This window comes from Sapajus apella, unplaced genomic scaffold, assembly GCF_009761245.1.
Source record: "Sapajus apella isolate SASKATOON/1434 unplaced genomic scaffold, GSC_monkey_1.0 scaffold102, whole genome shotgun sequence".
Taxonomy (NCBI): domain Eukaryota; kingdom Metazoa; phylum Chordata; class Mammalia; order Primates; family Cebidae; genus Sapajus; species Sapajus apella.
In genome coordinates, this window is record NW_022437042.1 from 4484318 (window position 1) to 4493372 (window position 9055).

The following is a 9055-nucleotide window of genomic DNA, read 5'->3' on the forward strand; positions in this document are numbered from 1 at the left end:
TCCTGGATATCCTTGTTAATTTTCTGTCTGGTTGATCTGTCTAATATTGACAATGGGGTGTTAAAGTCTCCCACTATTATTGTGTGGGAGTCTAAATCTCTTTGTAAGTCATTAAGAACTTGCCTTATGTATCTAGGTTCTCCTGTATTGGGTGTGTACATATTTAGGATAGTTAGCTCTTCTTGTTGCATTGATCCTTTTACCATTATGTAATGTCCTTCTTTGTCTCTTTTGATCTTTGTTGCTTTAAAGTCTAATTTATCAGAGATGAGAATTGCAACTCCTGCTTTTTTTTGCTCTCCATTTGCTTGGTAAATCTTCCTCCATCCCTTTACTTTGAGCCTTTGTGTATCCTTGCATGTGAGATGGGTTTCCTGGATACAGTACACTGATGGGTTTTGGCTTTTTATCCAATTTGCCAGTCTGTGTCTTTTGATTGGGGCATTTAGTCCATTTACATTTAGGGTTAATATTGTTATGTGTGAATTTGATACTGCCATTTTGATGCTAGCTTGCTGTTTTGCCCATTAGTTGATATAGATTCTTCATTGTGTTGATGCACTCTACCGTTTGGTTTATTTTTGGAGTGGCTGGTACTGGTTGTTCCTTTCTATGTGTAGAGCCTGCCTCTTTCAGGAGCTCCTGTACAGCAGGCCTGGTGGTGATGAAATCTCTGAGTACTTGCTTGTTTGCAAAGGATTTTATTTTTCCTTCACTTATGAAGCTTAGTTTGGCTGGATATGTAATTCTGGGTTGAAAGTTCTTTTCTTTAAGGATGTTGAATATTGGTCCCCACTCTCTTCTGGCTTGTAGGGCTTCTGCTGAGAGATCTGCTGTGAGTCTGATGGGCTTCCCTTTGTGTGGAAGCTGACCTTTCTCTGTGGCTGCCCTTAGCATTTCCTCCTTCATTTCAACCCTGGTGAATCTGACGATTATGTGCCTTGGGGTTGCTCTTCTTGAGGAATATCTTCATGGTGTTCTCTGTATTTCTTGGACTTGAATATTGGCCTGTCTTGCTAGGTTGGGGAAGTTTACCTGGATAATATCCTGGAGAGTATTTTCCAGCTTGGATTCCTTTTCTTCGTCACATTCAGGTACACCTATCAAACGTAGGTTAGGTGTTTTCACATAGTCCTACATTTCTTGGAGACTTTGTTCATTCCTTTTTCCCCCCTTTTCTCTAATCTTGCCTTCTCGTTTTATTTCATTGAGTTGATCTTCGACCTCTGATATCCTTTCTTCTGCTTGGTCAATTTGGCTGTTGATACTTGTGCATGCTTCGCGAAGTTCTCGTGTTGTGTTTTTCAGCTCCATCAATTCACTTATATTCCTCCCTAATTTGTCCATTCTCATTAGCATTTCATCAAATCTTTTTTCTACATTCTTAGTTTCTTTGCATTGGGTTAGAACATGTTCTTTTAGCTCACAGAAGTTCCTTATTACCCACCTTCTGAAGTCTGATTCTGTCATTTCATTACACTCATCCTCCATTCAGTCTTGTTCCCTTGCTGGTGAGAAGTTGTGAACCCTTGTAGGAGGAGAGGTGTTCTGGTTTTGGGTGTTTTCATCCTTTTTTCGCTGGTTTCTTCCCATCTTTATGGATTTATCCACCTGTCGTCTTTGTAGTTGTTGACTTTCAGATTGGGTCTCTGAGTAGATGTCCAATTTATTGATAATGAAGTTATTTCTGTTTCTTAGTTTTTCTTCTAACAGTCTGGCCCCTCTACTGTAGGGCTGCTGAGGTCCACTCCAGGCCCTGCTTGCCTGGGGATCACCTGCAGCAGGTGCAGAACAGTAACAGTTGCTACCAGTTTCTTTTCTGCTATCTTTGTCCCAGAAGGATACCTGCTAAATGTCAGTCTGATCTCTCCTTTATGAGGTGACTCTTTGGATATACAGGGGTCAGGGAGCTGCTTGAGGAGACAGTTTGTCCTTTACATGAGCTCAAGTGCTGAGTTGTGTGCTCCGTTTTTCATTCAGGGCTGCTGGGCATGTACGTTTAGGTCTACTGCCCCAGAACTCATAACCACCTTTTTTTCCCCAGGTGCTCTGTCCCAAGGAGTTAGGGCTTTATTTATGAGTTTCTGTTGTGCTGCTACCTTTTTTTTTTTTCAGGGCTGCCCTGCACAGTAATGAGGCAGCCTAGTCACTGTCTGCCTGCAGAGGCTTTGCTGAGCTGCTGCGGGCTCCGCCAAGCTGTCGTGTGAACTTCCCTGCAGTCCTGTTTATATGTGTGTAGTTAGAACTGTCTCAGCATTGCTGGCCCGCCTCTATAATGGCGGACTCTAGCTGTAATGGCAGGTTGCCTTGGCAACGGCAGGTTGCCTCAGAAGCAGTGGGCTGTCTCAGCAATGGTGGACGCCCCTCCCCCACACAGCTGGACCGTCCCGTGTTAAGCTGTGCTTGCTGTGAAACTCTCAATCCAAAGAGTTTCCGATTGCTGTTCTTCTGTGGGGGTGGGACCAGCCAAGCCTGATCACCAGCTCCCTGCCTCAGAGCCTTTTGCTCTCCAGTTGAATGGTTGACTCTCTCCCAGGTGTTTCAGTCACCTGTTGAAAAGGCACCGGGGTCTATGTGAATTCCCCTGTGTTGACTCCCTGAGCCGGCTGAAAGCGCTGAGATTCATGGGGCCTTTTGTTTATTTGTTTGTTTTTGCCTGGGAATCTTCTGGCCTGGCTCCCTGCCTCAGATCCCCCTTTAGTCAGATGAATGGGTGACTGCACCTTCCCAGGGCTCCAATCGCCAGCCAAAAGGGCACCCGGATCAGTGTATTTTGTACAGAGAACTGCTGTGCTGGGATGCCGTAAAGCAGCTGTGGGGACCGAAATGGCTGCGCCGGCCAAAACAGTCGCACTGGCGACCTGTGGGGCTCCTCCGCCTGGGAATCTCCTGGTCTATGGGCAATAAAAATCCGTCTGGAAATGTGGTATCCACTTACCCTCCATGCTTTCACTGGGAGCTGCAATCCCGTGCTGTTCCTAAATGGCCATCTTGGATCCAGATCCCTTGTTCTGGTTTTCAAAGGTAATGTTACCACTTTTGTCCATTCAGTATGATATTCGCTGTGGGTTTGTCATAAATAGCTCTTATTATTTTGACATATGTTCCATCAATACCTAGTTTATTGAGAGTTGTTAACATGAAGGGGTGCTGAATTTTATCAAAGGCCTTTTCTGCATCTGTTGAGATAATCATATGGTTTTTGTCATTGGTTCTGTTTATGTGATGTATTATGTTTACTGATTTGCATATGCTGAACCACCCTTGCATCCCAGGGATGAAGCTGACTCAATTGTGATGGATAAGCTTTTTTGATGTGCTGTTGGTTTCAGTTTGCCAGTATTTTATTGAGAATTTTTGTGTCAATGTTTATCAAGGATATTTGCCTGAAATTTACATTTTTCTGTGTGTCTCTACCAGGTTTTGGTATCAGGATAATGCTGGACTCATGAAATGAGCTAGGGAGGAGCCCCTCTTTTTCTATTGTTTGGAATAGTTTCAGAATGAATGTTACCAGCAGTTCTTTGTATCTTTGGTAGAATTCAGCTGTGAATATGTCTGGTCTTGGACTTTTTTGGTTGGTAGGCTATTAATTATTGCTTCAGTTTCAGAACTTGTTATTAGTCTATTCAGGTATTCGACTTCTTCCTGGTTTAGTCTTGGGAGGGTGTATGTGTCCAGGAATTTATCAATTTCTTCTAGATTTTCTAGTTTATTTGCATAGAAGTGTTTATAGTATTCTCTGATGGTAGTTTATATTTCTGAGGGATCAGTGGTGATATCCCCTTTATCATTTTTTTGTTGTGTCTGTTTGGTTCTTCCCTCTTTTCTTCTTTATTAGTCTGGCTAGTGGTTTCTCTATTTTGTTAATCTTTTCAAAAAACCGGCTCCTTTATTCATTGATTTTTGAAGGGTTTTTTGTGCCTCTTTCGTTCAGTTCTGCTCTGATCTTAGTTATTTTTTGTCTCCTGCTAGCTTTTGAATTTGTTTGTTCTTGCTTCTCTAGCTCTTTTAATTGTGATGCTAGGGTGTTGATTCTAGATCTTTCCCACCTTCTCCTGTGGACATTTAGGGGTGTACTTTTCCTTTTAAACACTGCTTTAGCTGTGTCCCAGAGATTTTGGTACATGTGTCTTTGTTCTTATCAGTTTCAAAGAACTTATTTATTTCTGCCTTAATTTCATTATTTATCCAGTAGTCATTCAGGAGCAGATTGTTCAGTTTTCATGTAGTTGTGTGGTTTTGAGTGAGTTTCTTAATCCTGAGTTCTAATTTGGTTGCACTTGGGTCTGAGAGGCTGTTTCTTATGATTTCCATTCTTTCGCATTTGCTGAGGAGTGTTTTACTTTCAATTATGTGGTCAATTTTTGAATAAGTACATGTGATCCTGAGAAGAATGCATATTCTGTTGACTTGGTGTGGAGAGTTTGGTAGATGTCTATTAGTTCTGCTTGGTCCAGAGCTGAGTTCAAATCTTGAATATCCTTGTTAATTTTCTGTTTCGTTGATCTAATATTGCCAGTGGGGTGTTAAAGTCTCCCACTATTATTGTGTGGAAACCTAAGTATCTTTGTAGGTCTCTAAGAACTTGCTTTATGAATGTGGGTGCTCCTGTATTGGGTGTATATGTATTTAGGAGAGTTAGCTCTTCTTGTTATATCGATCCCTTTACCATTATGTAATGTCCTTCTTTATCTTTTTTGATCTTTGTTGGTTTAAAGTCTGTTTTCTCAGACACTAAGATTTCAACCCCTGCTTTTTTTTTTCTTTCCATTTGCTTGGTAAATATTCCTCCATCCCTTTATTTTATGCCTATGTGTGTCTTTGCACATGAGATGGATCTCCTTAACACAGCACACCGATGTGTCTTGATTCTTTATCCAATTTGCCAGTCTGTGTCTTCTAATAGGAGCATTTAGCTCATTTACATTTAAGGTTAATATTGTTATGTGTGAGGTTGGTCCTGTCATTGTGATGCTAGCTGGTTTTGCCTGTTAGTTGATGCAGTTTTTTCATAGTTTCCATGGTCTTTACAATTTGGTATGTTTTTGCAATAGCTGGTACCGGTTTTTTGATTCCACATTTAGTGCTTCTTTAAGGAGCTCTTATAAGGCAGGCCTGGTGGTGATAAAATCTCTCAGCATTTGCTTGTCTGTGAAGGATTTTATTTCTCCTTCGCTTATGAGGCTTAGTTTGGCTGGATATGAAATTCTGGGTTGAAAATTCTTTTTTTTAAGAATGTTGAATATTGGCTCCCACTCTCTTCTGGCTTGTAGGGTTTCTGTAGACAGATACACTCTTAGTCTGATGGGCTTCCCTTTGTGGGTAACCCAACCTTTTTCTCTGGCTGCCCTTAACATTTTTTTCTTCATTTCAACCTTGGTGTATCTGATGATTATGTGTCTTGGGGTTGTTCTTCTTGAGGAGTATCTTTGTGGTGTTCTCTGTATTTTTTTAATTTGAATGTTGGCCTGTGTTTCTAGGTTAGGGAAGTTCTCCTGCATAATATCCTGAAAAGTGTTTCCCAACTTGGTTCCATTCTCCCCGTAACTCTCAGGTACACCAATCAAATATAGGTTTGGTCTGTTTTTTCTGTAGTCTTGTCTTTATGCTTTATTTCATTAAGTTGATCTTTAATCTCTGATATCCTTTCTGATCAATTTAGCTTTCTTTTTTCTTTTTCTTTTTTTTTTTTTTTTTTTGAGACAAAGTCTTGCTGTGTCACCAGGCTGGAGTGCAGTGGTGCAGTCTCGGCTCACTGCAATCTCTGCCTCCTGGGTTCAAGCAATTCCCTTGCCTCAGTCTCCTGAGTCACTTGGATTGCAGGTGTGTGCTACCACACCCAGCTAACTTTTTGTATTTTGTAGAGACGAGGTTTCACCATGTTGGCCAGGATGGTCTCGATCTTCTGACCTCATGATCTGTCCACCTCAGCTTCCCAAAGTGCTGGGATTACAGGCATGAGCCACCATGCCCGGCTCAGTTTGGCTATTGATACTTGTGTATGCTTCATAAAGTTCTCATGTTGTGTTTTTCATGTCCATCAGATCATTTACATTCTTCTCTATACTGGTTATTCTAGTTAGCAATTTCTCTAACCTTTTATCAAGGTTCTTAGCTTCCTTGCATTGGGTTAGAACATGCTCCCTTAGCTTGGAGGAGTTTGTTATTATCCACCTTCTGAAGCTTCCTTCTGTCAGTTCATCAAACTCATTCTCCATCCAGTTTTGTCCCCTTGCTAGTGAGCAGTTGTGTTTCTTTGGAGGAGTAGAGGCATTGTGATTTTTTGAATTTTCAGCCTTTTTGTGCTGTTTATTTTGTCATCTTTGTGGATTTATCTCCCTTTGGTCTTTGATGTTGGTGAGCTTTGGATGGAGTTTCTGTCTGGATGTCCTTCTGGTTGCTGTTGATGCTATTCCTTTCTGCTTGTTAGTTTTCCTTCTAACAGTCAGGCCCCTCTGCTGCAAGTCTTTTCCATGGCTACCACTTCCCCAGGCTTGTGGTGAGTACTGCATGGCCACTGGCAATGCTCATTCAAGGCACAAAGCCTCTTCAGTCAGCTTGTGATGGATGCTTCTAGGCCTTGGAGTCTCTCATCTGTGTAGTGATCTCCCTTCTGGCCCAGGAAAGGTCCAGAAATGGCATTTGAGAGTCAATACCTGGAATCAGGGACCCCCAGATTCCACTTGGTTCTGTGTCCCACTGCAGCTGAGCTAGTACCCAAGCTGCAACACAAAGTCCCCTTTACTCTCCCTTCTCGTTTACTGAAGCAGGAGTCTTTATCCGTAACCACCATAGCTGAGAATGTGTTGGGTCACACCTGAAGCCAGCATGTCTGAGTCTCACCCAAGACCCATGGTCTGGGTATTTCTGCTGATTATTCAGGGCCCAAGGACTCTTTAGTCAGCAGGTAATGAGTCTTGCCAGGACTGTCTCCTTCCCTTCAAGGCAATGGGTTCCCTTCAGGCCCAGAGTGTATGTAGAAATGTTGTCCAGGTGCTAGAGCCTGAAATGGGGGCCTCAAGACTCTGCCTGGTGCCGTGTCCTACTGTAGCTGAGCTGATATCCAAGTTGCAAGATGAAGTCCTCTTTACTCTTCCCTCTCCTCTCCTCAAGCAGAGGGAAGGAGTCTTTACCAGAGCTGTGAGGTGTGCTTCCTGGTTTTGGGGGAAAGTGGTAGAAGCACTCCTTTGGGTTCCCTGGCTGGTGTCTTACTATGTCACATGCCCCCAAATCTACAGGCTCTGAGCCTAGCACAGCACTAGGACTTGCATAAGAACAGAGTAAAATAAAAAAAAAAAACCCTGCACATATATGTTCAATTTATTTTTGACAAAACTGCCAAAGTAACTCCTGGAGAAAGGATAGCCTTTAAGCAAATGGTACTGGAAAAAAATAGACAACCATATGGGAAAAAATGGACATTAACCATTACCTCACATCATACACAATGTTTACTTTAAATTGTTTGTAGAACTAAACAAAACTAAAATTATAAAAATTCTTAAAATAATCCATAGGAGAAAAATCTTTACAGCCTTGAACTAAACAAAAAAAGAGAAACTCTGCTCTTCAAAAGTAAAATTAGAAGGCAGTTCACGGCCAGAGAGAAAATATTTGCAATAAATACATCTGATAAAGGGCTTTTATCCATAATATATAAATGACTATTATATCTTAGTAAGAAGACAAACAATACAGTATTAATGGAAAAAAGATTTAAATAGATACCTCACAAAAGGAGATATGAATAGCCATTAATCACATTAAAAAATGCTTAACATCATTAATCAACAGAAAGATGCAAATAAAAAACACAATGACATACCAATCTACACCCATTAGAATGACTAAAATTAAAAAAGACTGGTAATCTCAGGTTTTGAGGAAGATGTGGAATCACTGGACCTTGTATATTGCTGGTGAATATGCAACATGGTACAATGACCTTTGAAACTAGTTTGGTAGTTTTTTTTTTTTTTTTTTTAAATAAAGGTCAACATACTTTTATATTACCCAGAATGTTGGATTTCTACCTCTTTATACATTCCAAATGAATAGAAACATATGGTCACAAGGTAACTTACACATGAATGCTCGTAATAGCTTTATTATTGTCCCAAACTGGAAGTCGATAAAAATAGCTTTCAACGGCCAGGCGCGGTGGCTCAAGCCTGTAATCCCAGCACTTTGGGAGGCCGAGGCGGGTGGATCACGAGGTCAAGAGATCGAGACCATCCTGGTCAACATGGTGAAACCCCGTCTCTACTAAAAATACAAAAAATTAGCTGGGCATGGTGGCACGTGCCTGTAATCCCAGCTACTCAGGAGGCTGAGGCAGGAGAATTGCCTGAACCCAGGAGACGGAGGTTGCGGTGAGCCGAGATCGCGCCATCGCACTCCAGCCTGGGTAACAAGAGCGAAACTCCGTCTTAAAAAAAAAAAAAAAAAAAAAAAAAAAAGGCTTTCAACATTTAAAAGGACAAAAAATATAGTATATCAATGCAATGGGATATTACTTCATAATAAAAGGGGCAAACTACTGATGCAGCGAACTGCTACATGCAACAACATGGGTTGATTTCAAAACACGTTGAACAAAAGAAACCAGCCACCAAACAATACATATTGTATGATTCCGTTAAGATGAACAACTAGAACAAGCAAAACTGATCTATAGTACCAGAAGGTAGATCAGTGGTTGTTTGAGGACAGTGGTGAGTTACGGACTGACTACAAAGGTGCTAGAGCAAACTTTTTGTTGTATGGAAATGTTCTATATCTTGATTGTGGTATGTGCTAGTATCCACATTTGTCACAACTTATTTAACTTTACACTTAAGTGAGTGCATTTTACTCTGAGAATTATATTCCAATAAACTTAATTTTAAAAGGAAAGCAATGATGATTGGAAATTATTTATGGGTAAATAAGGCTTATCTCTGTGGGCCTCACTGTTGGGTGACAGCTGGTTTTTTATTAAGGACCACCAAATATCACTAAGTCTTTCTAACACAATACAGATTGGTTTTTATAGAAACAACTTTTTGTGTGT